We start from the raw sequence: 14,305 nt of genomic DNA on the forward strand, positions 1-14,305 counted from the left end.
CAACTGAATTCCAAAAAGAAACAGAAACTATAGGGAAAAGAATGGAAAAACTTGAGCAGGGAATCAGGGAACTGAATGACAATATGAAGCGCACAAATATACGTGTTGTGGGTGTCCCAGAGGGAGAAGAGAAGGGAAAAGGAGGAGAAAAACTAATGGAAGAAATTATCACTGAAAATTTCCCAACTCTTATGAAAGACCTAAATATACAGATCCAAGAAGTGCAGCGCACCCCAAAGAGAATAGACCCAAATAGGCGTTCTCCAAGACATTTACTAGTTAGAATGTCAGAGGTCAAAGAGAAAGAGAGGATCTTGAAAGCAGCAAGAGAAAAACAATCTGTCACATACAAGGGAAACCCAATAAGACTATGTGTAGATTTCTCAGCAGAAACCATGGAAGCTAGAAGACAGTGGGATGATATATTTAAATCACTAAAAGAGAAAAACTGCCAACCAAGACTCCTATATCCAGCAAAATTGTCCTTCAAAAATGAAGGAGAAATTAAAACATTTATAGACAAAAAGTCACTGAGAGAATTTGTGACCAAGAGACCAGCTCTGCAAGAAATACTAAAGGGAGCACTAGAGTCAGGTACGAAAAGACAGAAGAGAGAGGTATGGAGTAAAGTGTAGAAAGAAGGAAAATCAGATATGATATATATAATACAAAAGCCAAAATGGTAGAGGAAAATATTATCCAAACAGTAATAACACTAAAAGTTAATGGACTGAATTTCCCAATCAAAAGACATAGAATGGCAGAATGGATTACGACCCAGCAATACCACTGCTAGGTATCTACTCAAAGGACTTAAGGGCAAAGACACAGACAGACATTTGCACACCAGTGTTTATAGCAGCATTATCTACAACTTCAAAGAGATGGAAACAGCCAAAATGCCCATCAACAGACGAGTGGCTAAACAAACTGTGGCGTATACCTACGATGGAATATTATGCAGCTTTAAGACAGACTAAACTTATGAAGCATGTAATAACATAGATGGACCTAGAGAACATTATGCTGAGTGAGTCTAGCCAAAAACTAAAGGACAAATACTGTATGGTCCCACTGATGTGAACCGACATTCGAGAATCAGCTTGGACTATATCATTGGTAACAGAGACCAGCAGGAGTTAGAAACAGGGTAAGATAATGGGTAATTGGAGCTGAAGGGATACAGACTGTGCAACAGGACTAGATACAAAAACTCAAAAATGGACAGCACAATAATACCTAAGTGTAATGTAACTAGGTTGGAACACTGAATGAAGCTGCACCTGAAATATGGTTTTTTGTTTGTTTGTTTGTGTGTTTGTATCTTTTGTTTTTGTTTTTTTCTTTTTCCTTTATATATATATATATATTATTAGTATTATTATTTTAATTCTCTTCTCTATATTAACATTCTATATCTTTTTCTGCTGTTTTGCTAGTTCTTTTCCTAAATCGATGCAAATGTACTAAGAAATGATGATCATACATCTATGTGATGATACTAAGAATTACTGAGTGCATGTGTAGAATGGAATGATTTCTAAATGTTGTGTTAATTTCTTTTCTTTTTTTTGATTAATAAAAAAATTAAAAAAAAAAAGAAACAATGATCATGCATCTATGTGATGATGTTAAGAATTACTGATTGCATATGTAGAATGGTATGATCTCTAAATGTTGGGTTAATTTCTTTTTTTCCATTAATTAAAAAAAAAAAAAGAGAACAGGTAATTGGAGCTGAAGGGATACAGACTGTACAACGGGACTGGATATAAAAACTCAGAAATGGACAGCACAATACTACCCAATTGTAATGCAATTATGTTAAAACACTGAATGAAGCTGCATGTGAGGTATAGGTTTTTTTTTTGTTGTTTGTTTGTTTGTTTTTTCTTTCTATTATTGTTTTAATTCTTATTCTGTTGTCTTTTTATTTCTTTTTCTAAATCGATGCAAATGTACTAAGAAATGATGAATATGCAACTATGTGATGTTATTAAGAATTACTGATTGTACATGTAGATTGGAATGATTTCTAATTGTTTTGTTACTTCTTTTTTTAATTAATAAAAAAAAGAATTACTAAAATTAAAAAAAAAAAAAAAGGGATAGGTAACAAGAAGTGTTGATAAGGATATGAAACAATTGGAATTCTCATACATTTCTAGTGGGAATGTAAAATGTTACCAATGCTGTGGAATACACTTTGGCAGTTCCTCAAAAAGTTAAATATAGAGTTCCTCTCCTAGGTATATGCTCAAGAGAATCAAAAGCATGTTCATGTACAAACTTGTACATGGCAGAATTATTCATAGCCAAAAAGAAGGAACAACCCAAATGTCCATAATTGAATGGATAAAGAAAATGTTGAATATCTATATGTGCTGGTTTGAAAGGAAGCATGTCCCCTAAGAAAAGCCATGTTTTAATATAAGTCCCATTTCATAAAGGTAGAATCATCCCTATTCAATACTGTATATTTGAAACTGTAATGAGATCATCTCCCTGTTTTATGTGATTTAGTTTAGAATGGTTGTTAAACTAGATTAGGGGATGACATGTCTCCACTCATTTGAGTGGGTCTTGATTAGTTTCTGAAGTCCTATAAAAGGAGAATGAGAGATTCAGAGAGAGCAACACTACAAAGCAGAGAGTCCACCAGCCAGTGACCTTTGGAGATGAAGAAGGAAGACACCTCCCGGGGAGCTTCATGAAATAGGAAGCCAGGAGAGAAAGCTAGCAGATGACTTCGTGTTCACCATGTGCCCTTCCAGCTGAGAGAGAAACCCTGAACTTCATCGGCCTTCTTGAACCAAGGTATCTTTCCTTAGATGACTTTGATTGGACATTTCTTTAGATTTGTTTTAATTGGGACATTTTCTCGGCCTTAGAACTGTAAACTAGCAACTCATTAAATTCCCCTTATTTTAAAAGCCATTCCATTTTTGGTATATTGCATTCTGGCAGCTAGCAAACCAGAACACTATACAATAGAATATTATCAAAAATAAAAAGGGATTAAGTATTCATACATACTACAGCATAGACGGCCCTTAAAATTATTATGCTAAGTGAAAGAATCTGTGTTAGTTTGCTAGCTCCTGGAATGCAATATACCAGAATTGGAGTGGCTTTAAAAAGGGGAATTTAATAAGTTACAAATTTACAGTTCTAAGCCTGTGGAAATGTCCAAACAAAGGCATCCAGGGAAAGATATCTTAATTCAAGGAAGGCCAATGCATGTGCAACAGTTCTGTCATTTCTGTAGGCTCTGTCTTTCTCAAAATGTTTCCTCTTTTAAAGGATTCCAGTAAACTAATCAAGACCCACCTAAAATAGGTGGCGCCATATCTCCATCTAATCAAGTTAATATCCACAATTGGGTATGCTACATCTCCATGGAGATAATCTAATCAAACAATTCCAACCTACATTATTAAATCAAGATTGAAAGACATGGCTGCCTCCACAAGATGGAATCAGGTTTAAAACATGGTTTTTCTGAGTACATAATACTTTCAAACTGGCACGGAAGCCAATCACAAAATACCACTTATGATTTCACTTATATGAATAAGAACAGACAGAAAGTATATTAGTGATGCCATGGGCTGGGGGAGGAGCAGACAAGAGTGAATGCTAACAGGTACAGGGGGGTTCTTTTGAAAGTGATTAAATATCATGGTGATATTTGCAGAACATTGTGAACACACTAAAAACTACTGGCTTGTACACTTTAAAATGGTGAATTTTATATGCCCTGTCCTGAATTTTAAAACCAGCTTGTTATTCTCCATGATGTTTAAAAAAAAAGATTGGGATGCATTTGGATGCTCTTCTGAGTTTTTGTTAGTCCAGCCTGACATCTAATTTACAAATTGGGGTTAGTGCAGAAGTGCTGAGGCAGCCCCACACTCATCTCTGCCTCTGCTGGGAACTCTGTGCCATCACTCAGTCTGAAAATCTGGATGATTTTCTTCCTGTATGTAAATAGGAATACTAGCATCTCTGTTCTACTTCCTGTTTTGTAGTATTGATTAAATAAAATGAGGTTCATGGAGGGTGGGACTGTGAGATTTTGTTTGGAGTTGCAATGAATCCACAGAATATCTTGGAGATTTATGACACTGTTAGGACTACAAGGAAAAATGGGAAAATCTACAACCATCATGGGGTATTTAATACAGAGAATCAAATAAAACAAAGACTAATAAAGATGCAGAAGATTTGAACAACAAAATTAATATTCTTGAATTAATATAAATGGGAACTTTAGCTATGGCCTTTAAATTTGTAGTACTATTTATTCATGCTTTTTGTTTTTTCCCTCTTTTTTTATTCCATTTCTTCCATAAAGAAAAGGGAAAAAAATGAATAAAAAATAAAAATAAATAAAATAAAAAGGAGGAACAACACTATCAAGAATCTCACACCCCTACCTTATATCCTCCTCTTATTGACATTTAGCTTTGTTATATTCATTGGAAGTGTCTTACAATGTTTCTGTTGACTATAGATCCTAGTTTGCATTGACTGTGTTTATCCCATATACTATCCCATTTTCAACACCTTGCATTGTTGACATTCATTTGTTCTCCCTCACATAAAAACATTCTTATATTTGTACATTTAATCACCATAATTGTCCATTCTAGTTTTCATTAAGTTATACAGTCCCAGGCTTATCTTCTCAGCTTTGTTCTGTGTACTTACAATATTGTGCTAACATCAGATAGTATTGTGCTATCCATTTCTTGATCTTTACAATCAATCCTGTTGAACATCTGTACTCCTTCAGCATCCAATGCCCAATATCTACCCTCTTTATATCTCCTAATATGTGCTCCCAATTTTAACTCTCATGGTTCACTCACTAATGTTAGTTCATATTAGTGAAGCCATACAGTATTTGTCCTTTTGTGTATGGCTAATTTCACTTGACATATACCATGTCAACTTTCATCCACATGACTTTATTCTGATATATTACATAGTTATTTTCCTCTTTTTATCCTTACTGATAGTCATCATTTCTACATTCTCCTGCAGACCTCTCTCTCTCTCTCTCCTATCTTTTCCTATCTGCCTATAGTCCTCCCTTTAATATTCCTTGTGAAGCAGATCTCCTATTCACAAACTCTCTCAGCATCTATTTGTCTGAAAATATTTTAAACTCTCCCTCATTTTTTTAAATTAAAAATTGTATTTACTTAGAAGCATTCAGAATGTCACAAAACTGTTGCATCTTTTTAATTTTAATTTCAGAGTGGAATTCAGTTAACAGAATGACAATTATTTTGGATAAACTGCATCACAGACAACTGAAGATGAAAAAACCACCATCCCAATATATAACTAATTTGTGCTGTGCACGAACAAGAACCTGTTTTAAATTTCCATGCCAATTTAAAACCTCCATACTGTACCAGGCAAGGTTAGTGACTATTGAAAAGACCATCAAGACAGGGCTATTTGAAGACACATTTGTGTTAACTATACAAAAAAAAAAGACACTGTACAGTTTAAAAACAAATCTTACACAGCCTTATATTTCAATTTTTTTCTTTAGAAGGAGTAAAGTTGTGTACAGGGAGATTAAATGCTTTATGGACAAGGAAAAAAAACTGTACTAGAATCGACTTCATCATCATCCTCATCTTCTTCATCTTTCTCCTCATCTTCATCTTTTCCTCCTCCTTCTTTTTCTTGCTTTTCTTAGCCTTGATGACTTCCCCCCTCCCTTTTTTTTTGCCAGATCAGGCTTTCCTTTAGCCCAGTATGCAGCAGCATCCTTTTTGTATTTGTCCTTCAGCTTAGCAACCTTCTTTTCATAAAGCTGCTTGTCATCTGCAGTGGTGTTATTTCACATCTCTCCTAGTTTGTTTGCACCATCACCAATGGATAGGCCAGAGTGTCCACCTTTGGTTTTTGGGTGATGCTCAGAACAAAACAAGAAAAGGCCAAAGGAGTCTTCTTGGGTGCATTGGGATCTTTGAATTTCTTTTTTGTTTCCCCTTTAGGAGGGATATAGGTTTTCCTTCCTCTTTCATAATGGGCCTTTGACCATGCCTTCAGATTTTCCTTTCTCTTTAGCAGACATGTTCTTCCACATCTCTGAGCACTTCTTAGAAAACTCTGAAAAGTTAACTGAAGCATCCATGTGCTTCTTCTTGTGCTCCCCCCAGAAAATTTGCATGAAGAAGGCATATGATGACATTTTGCCTCTTGACTTCTTAGGGTCTCCTTTGCCCATGTCCAGTTATTTTTCATCATGAGGCTCAAAGTCACCCAGCACCTGCCCAACCCACATTTGCCATGGTGCTGTCTCTGTGGAGCTCAGTGCACTGCAATGACTGTGAGAGTGGGAGCAAGACAGCCCTCTCCCTTATTTTTGAAGGACAGTTTTGATGGATATAGAATTCCTAGTTGGCAGTTTCTCCCTTTCAGTATCTTAGATATATCACACCACTGCCTTCTTGCCTCCATGGTTTCTGCTGAGAAATCCACACATAGTCATATTGTGCTTCCCTCATATGTGATGGATCACTTATCTCTTGCTGTTTCAGAATCCTCTGACAATCTGATTATTAAGTGTCTTGGAGTAGGTCTGCTTGGATCATTCTGTTTGGGGTATGCTGAGATTCTTGGACCTGTAATTTTGTGTCTTTCATAACAGTTGGGAAATTTTCAGTGATTATTTCCTCCATTATTCTTTCTGCCCCCTTTCCCTTTTCTTTTCCTTCGGTGACACCCAAAACATGTATATTCATGTGTTTCATGTTCTCATTCAACTCCCTGAGACCCTGCTCATATTTTTCCATTCTTTTCCCTGTCTGTTCTTTTGTGTATAGGATTTCAGGTGATGTCCTATTCTCTAGTTCATTAATCCTTTCTTCTACCTCTTCAAATTTACTGTTGTAAGTCTCCATTGTGTTTTCATCTCTTCTACTGTACCTTTCATTCCTAAAAGTTCTGTCATTTGTTATTTCAAGCTTTTGAGTCCATCTTTATATTTACTCAATGTCTTCTTTTTATCCTTCATATCTTTCACCATATCTTCCCAGAATTCATTGATTTGATTTTTGTCAAGTTTCAAATATTTTTTATTCGTACAATTTGAAGTTTTCTAAAGATCCCACATGATATATCATGCAGAACAAAAATTAAACATTCAACATAAACAGCACCCCCAACCTCATACACACAGAAACTAAAAAAAGGAAGAAAAAAAACCCCTCATTACCCAGTAAGGAAATAATGTTTGCATTACTTTCTGTAATGCCAGCCAAGATATGCACAAGCAAGGGAAATAGAAAACACTTTATAAAATACTGTAACAAATACCTTGGTACAAAAAATTCACAAAAGACAAGTTCCCCCTTGAAACAGAGCACATGGCAGTTCACATTGGAACAGATCAAACCTCTGGCTAAGATTATAAGCCATGTACTGATCCAAAAGAAGAAAATTACATAGTGGAGATTCTCAGTTTGAACATTAACATTTCCAAAATTTGGTAACTTTATTTTGGCATGCATTTTTTTTGGCATGCTATATGTCCAGTGTCACATTTCATTCATTTTCCATGTGAGTATCCTGTTATTGCAGCATCATTTGTTGAATTTTTGTTTGTTTGCTTGGTTTTTTATTTTGGGGAAGTGCATGAGCCAGGAATTGAGCCCAGGTCTCCCGCACAGCAGGGGAGAATACTACCACTGTACAACGCTTGCACCCCCAACATTATTTTTTTAATTATGCAAATTTGTAAACAAGAGGTACATTTTAAATCGATCTACATGCAAAACTCCATTCCATGCAAGAACACCAGGCACCAGGATCTTTCTCTCATAGACAGAGCCCATGCTGTGCAGCATTCAGTTGAAGGAACAGCAATGGCAGACAGGTGAGCACAATTTAAAATTCATTCCCTTTGCATCAACCTGCCTTCTTCCACTCATGATTGTAAAGCCATTTTTTAAATAGAAAAATTCTACAGTGAAAGACTACTGTCCTAGAGAGCTAACCAAAATGTTTTTCTTCCAGCCAAAAGTACCTTTGCAGAAAAGGGAAGGGATAATATCAAGTAATGGAACATGACATGCTATTTTTATATCACACAAATTTATTAAGTTATCATTCATTATAAATTATATGGGCAATTAAAGGAAGAAACTGTCATGTACTCTCTATGCCTGTGGTAAAGAAAAAAGAGATATAAATTTGGATATCATTTTGCTCTTCTGTGGTGTATAGGTAACAGGATTTCTCCTATTTAAATCACAAATGTGTGGGTGTTTAGATCTGTGAACGCATATTAAATATCACTGGTTATTTAGATTAGCTGTAAGTTTTTTGAAACATAGAAGGGAAATATGGTTCAAACGTAAGTTTAATGACAGATCATTTAACCATGTACTGAAACAACAACAAAAAGGATATTCTAAGCAGTTACATGATTACTTCATTACTTCATTACTTCATGCATTACTTCATTAAGTAATGCATGAGATTAATCATGATTGCCTCAGACAGACAGCTTCTGGTCTTCTTGTATAAAATAGTAATTGCACATAACTTAAATTTACTCAGGGACATTTAATAAACTTCATGGCTCCTAGAATGAAGTAACAGAATAAAGCAGCCATCAGCATTTGTGCAGTCACTATATAAACATAAGAACTAACTCTTGGCAATAGCACTGAACTGCACCCTCTCAGGAAGAGGAACTAAAAGCTGCTCAGCAATGAGAAATAATCCTTGGATATATATATTTGTAGGCATAAAAAAAGTTACAGACTCCTTTGTTACAAAAATGTAATTAAAGGAAATTATAGGATGTTAACAAATGCTTTGTCAATCTCTCAAAGGAAAAAGTAAAGGAAAAGGAAAATAGCTGGTTTAACATCTGGTACAAATTGTACAATCTTCTATCTATATATAAAACTGTGTGAAATAAAAGTAAGAATGTATATATCCATGATTTTGAACTTTTATGTTCTGTTTGGCACTTTTGTACTTTATCATTTTGTTTCTGAATCAAGTATATTGAATTAAAGCCAAACTACTACATATATAGAAAGCTACATATATCTCTATATAAATATTTACATATGTATATACACATACTTTCCTGTTATAAAAGATGAAGAAGAATAAATTTAAAAGCCTGCCCCTTCCTTCTGTCTACCACATTTATATGCTCTTTTCATCTTGCTGTCCTTTGAACTTTTAAGTGCTACACTGAGTTATTTTTTAATTTTTATTTATTAATTAAAAAATTAACAAAAACATTAACATATCATTCCATTCTACATATATAATCAGTAATTCTTAATATCATCACATAGTTGCATACCCATCATTTCTTAGTATATTTGCATCGATTTAGAAAAAGAAATAAAAAGACAACAGAAAAAGAAATAAAACGATAACAGAGAAAAAAAAGATTATACATACCATACCCCTTACCCCTCGCTTTCATTTATCACTAGCATTTCAAACTAAATTTATTTTAACATTTGTTCCCCCTATTATTTACTTTTATTCCATATGTTCTACTCATCTGGTGATATGGTAGATAAAAGGAGCATCAGACACAAGGTTTTCACATTCACAGAGCCTCATTGTGAAAGCTATATCATTGTTCAATCATCATCAAGAAACATGGCTACTGGAACACAGCTCCACATTTTCAGGCAGTTCCCTCCAGCCTCTCTGCTACATCTTGAACAACAAGGTGATATCTACTTAATGCGTAAGAATAACCTCCAGGATAACCTCTCAACTCTGTTTGGAATCTCTCAGCCATTGACACTTAGTCTCCTTTCACTCTTCCCCCTTTGGTCGAGAAGGTTCTCTCAATCCCTTGATGTTAATTCTCAGCTCATTCTAGGGTTTTTCTCAGTCTCTTGATGCTGAGTCTCAGCTCATTCCAGGATCTCTGTCCCACGTTGCCAGGAAGGTCCACACCCCTGGGAGTCACGTCCCACGCAGAGAGGGGGAAGGTGGTGAGACTGCTCGTTGTGTTGGCTGGAGAGAGAGGCCACATCTGAGCAACAAAAGAGGCTCTCCTCGGGGTGACACTTAGGCCTAAATTTTAAGTAGACTTGACCTATCCTTTGTGGGGTTAAGTTTCATATGAACAAACTCCAAGACTGGGGGCTCAGCCTATAGCTTTGGTTGTCCACACTGCTTTACACTGAGTTATTGAGGGAATAAGAGTTCAATGACACTTAGTTGGCTTCATGCAGCTCATGTTGGAAAATGTGGCTTCACAGAGAAAAATACTTCCATTTAAATATGAAGAGAGCATTCCTGGATGTCTTGAGCAAATCTTCAGAAATGGAGAAGAAAGCAAAAGTTTTGGGTAGTGCTCTTTAAAAAGAGTCACACATCTACCACCGTATTTTTGTCGATATCTTTGCCACCTACAACAACACAGAATTCTTCAAAGGATATTTCTTCAATTTCCATCCTTATCTGCATTTACTATCATTTTGTCTACAATTTGATGTAACTGTGTATCTTTCAGATTATTCTCCGCCATCATCTTCAGCAACCGAAAGAGTTCCCCATTGGAAATATAGCCATCTTTATCTATATTATAGATACAAAAAGCAAACCTCAAATTATGTTCCTTATCTCCTTTGGCATTGAACTGAGAGACTTCCTTAATGAATTCTTTAAAATTGATTTCTCCATTTCCATTTGTGTTGAATATATCTATTACTGTACTAAAGGATTCTGTTGTAACTTAGGCAGTGCCATGAACTCTTCCACCCTCAAAGAACCAGAATTGTCCAAATCACGCTTCTTAAATCTCTTTCCTAGCCTTTTAATTTCATTAGCATCAAAATGTGAGCACATTTTGCCTCATTTCCCATTTTGCTCGGCGGATTGGCAGCCTGCTTGGTTAGAGAACAGTGTCAGCACTCAGCATGGCTCCCACAAGATGACATTGATTTGATTTTTGAATTGATTTAGCAAGTTTGAACATTAATTACTTGTTTCAACACCTGTATCTTGTTTGAAGTGTTAGTTTGTTCCTTTGACTGGGCCATATCTTTGTTTTTCCTAGTATGACTTATTTTTTGCTGGTGTCTAGGCATCTGATTTTCCTTGATTAATTTATTCCAGAGATCATTTTCACTCTTTTACCTAGGGTTTTATTGTTGGTTGGCTTTATTCTCCCTCTGTTTTTTTGGCATTCAGTTCAACTTATTATAGACCTCTAACATAGCTTCTGTTTAACTGGTCAGAATTTTTCAGCTTTTGTTTTTCTGGTTCTAGCTCACTTTAATGGAACATTTTCTTGAGGAGGGTCTCCCCAGACATGATTGACCCTGATCAGATTTTCCCAGACAAGGCAGTCACAGGTCTGAGGAGAAGGGTGTAATCAGTATAAGTACCCCTAAAGGTGAGACCCAACAGGTTTCTGCCTTTCCTGTGGCACTCTAGACTCTGTGCTTTTCCTATTCTGCAGCAGGTGGCATTTGTCAGCCCACAGCTCCCCACTGGCATAAAGAGGTGTCAAATCCTTTTATGCTCAACCTGCCAAAGGCATGGTTGAGACAGAAACTGAAGTGGAAGGCAAACTCAAGCCTTTTCTGGTTCCCAGCCCCTGGGGATTGAATGTTCTCAAGCAGGGCCACCACTTGAGCTAATCCTCACCCTACCTTTAAGCCCTTTAGGGAATTTCCTTCATTTGATTTGTTTCTTCTTTCAAAACTATCTTAACTCCACCCTTGCCTGGTCCAGTCTAACAACTGGAAATGCCTGAGATGTTCTCTACTGAGCTACTTAGAATACTTTAAAATAAGAAAGAAAAAATAAAATAAAATCCCTTTTTCAGAGACAGCCCCAAAGTTTGCCAGTCAAGAGCTGGAATTGTTAACAGGCTTGTGTGCCCTTTATCTTGGGGTCACAGCCCTTTTCCAGTATTCTTAGCTTGGCCACCTCCATTTTTTTTTCTTCATCAGCCCTGTCTCCTCCCTGCCAGGGTTAATTTCCTGCTTTCTCTGGGTTTATCTATGTTTAGAGCTTGTATTCAGCATCCAAGTTTGTTAATTAAAACCAAATACAGCTTGGTTGACCTGCCTTCTCTTGCTCCTAGTAAAGAGGGTTTTTTTCCCCCATGTGGAAGTATTTCCACACTTAGCCTGCTGTGCCAGTGGGAGAGGGACACGAGTCTCTGGAGTTTGGGGACTGGAGTTAGGGAACTTATAGTTCTGTGCTATGATCTCAGCCCCTCGATCCATTCCAGACTGATGTAAGATGTATGTTCAGTCACAGATGTCCCCCAAACAGTTGCTCCAAACAATTCCAAACAATTACTAGCTGCTCTAGTGGACTACCTAGATTCCACAGCTCCCTACATTGCCTGTCTTTTCCCTCCTAATTAGGCTTGCTTGTGGTTTGTCTTCTATTGAATTTTTCCCAGAGAACTGGATTTTAGGTTATTGTTTGAACCTGAAAGGTTTTCATGTTTTATTTTAACTTATTTTCTTCCTCCTTTTGGTTTATCAGTTCTTTCTCATGTTCATCAGTTGAATGCATAACTCATTTCCTTTCAACTATTTTTTGTTGTTTTGTTTTTAATAAACGTACTTGGGGGTTTTAATTGTAGTAGTTCCTTCATTGTTGTTCAGTTCTAAATATTTTCTTGTTTTCAATGTGATTTCATTTCTACCCATGAGTCTTTGAATGATTGCAAGAAATACAGAATATTTTTAATTATCCTCTTACCATTCAATTCTAATTTAATTTCAGGTTGGTGAGAGAACATGAACTGATAGCTTTTGAAATTTGTTAAAACTTTTCTTCAGACATATCAGATATGACAAATGTATCTAGAAACAAAATACTCTCTCCTATTTGTTGGTTATACTATCTGAATTTTATCCCATATACTGGAGTTTTTATTTCAATGACTATTTTTTCATTTCTGGGATTTCTAGTTGGTTCTTTTTCATTTAACATTGTTCTTGTTTTATTTCTACCTGTTTTTGTTTCTTAAGTTTTGGTCTTTATCATAATCTATGATTCTGTCATATGTTCCTTAAGCATATGTAAAGACTTCATCATACTATACCCCCAAATGATTTTCATCTGGAATGCATTAGTATTCTAATTGTTGACTTTGTTGACTCTTTTCTGAACATTTCTTTACATGTTTTGTAATTTCTATTTGAGATTTTTTTTGTGTTCATTTGCTTTTTTTTCTTTTTCACCTTCTATGCTTATTCCTTCCTTCTCCTCACCCCATTGCAAATTTCTTCTCCCTGAGGTCATCAGTGTTCATCTGCCTGTCAATTTAGTCTTATGTTTAAAGTATTCAGACTAAATTGTAAACAAAACTTGTGAACTCAAGGTTTTTTAAATTAGTCTGTATTTGGGATTTATTTTTTGTGTGAGTGATGGTGGAAAGGGGTTGGCCTTGAATACATGTTTCTTCTTACAACCAGACAAAGGCCCATGAACAGCCTGAAGAGCCTCTGAAATGTAAGCTGCCCATTTGAAGTAAGGAGGTACCAGTCAGTCTATTATAACAAAGATCTCCTGACAATAATACAGGCCAACCTGGAGAAAAGGGTTTCTGAGGCAGGTCAAAATGAGGTATGTGAGATAGAAAACCCAAGTGTCCAACAAAAGATAAATGGATAAACAGAACATGGAATTTATATACAATGTAACTATCACTGAGATTTAAAAAGGAATGAAGAGTTCTGATAATGCTCCTATATGGATGAACCTTGAAGACATCATGTTCAGTAAAATAAGTCAGACACAAAGGAACAAATATGGTATGATTCCACTTATGTCAAATAGCTAGATATGAAAATTTGTAGAGACAGAGAGTAGAATTCAGTTTGCTATGGGGGGCAGAGGTAGGGAATGGGGTGTTAATGCAACATGGGTGTAGAGTGTAGGGTTTCTGTTTATGATAGGAAAGTTCTGTATAATGGATGGCCGTGTCAGTAGCACAATATTGTGACTGTAATTAACACCATTGAATTTATGAGGTTAGAATGGTAAATAGCTTTACTAATCATCTTAATTTGCTTAAATTTCCATTTTCACCCAGGAAACTACAAAAAATAAACAAAAAGCAACTGAGGCAGGCTAACATACCAACAATTCTTTGCAGTGCTAATTAAGGCCCCTGCCTCCATGAGAAAGGAGGAACTGTAATAAACAAATCATATTGACACCAGAAATTCTTCTTATCTTCAGCAGATAAGCCCATTCCTACTTAAAAACTTTAGCAAACTGTCTTTGCAAATTTAGGGCCCATGATCCAAGACAT

At 35.9% G+C, this 14,305-nt stretch overlaps 2 pseudogenes; both read right to left on the reverse strand.

The window, feature by feature from the left end:
- Positions 1 to 5,604: 5,604 nt before the first annotated feature.
- On the reverse strand, positions 5,605 to 6,253 carry LOC143651445 (high mobility group protein B1 pseudogene; annotated as a pseudogene).
- A 3,830-nt stretch (positions 6,254 to 10,083) lies between these two features.
- LOC143651589 (calcineurin subunit B type 1 pseudogene) lies at positions 10,084 to 11,800 on the reverse strand (annotated as a pseudogene).
- Between the last annotated feature and the right edge of the window lie 2,505 nt (positions 11,801 to 14,305).

The sequence above is a fragment of the Tamandua tetradactyla genome, chromosome 12 (genome assembly GCF_023851605.1).
Source record: "Tamandua tetradactyla isolate mTamTet1 chromosome 12, mTamTet1.pri, whole genome shotgun sequence".
Lineage (NCBI taxonomy): Eukaryota > Metazoa > Chordata > Mammalia > Pilosa > Myrmecophagidae > Tamandua > Tamandua tetradactyla.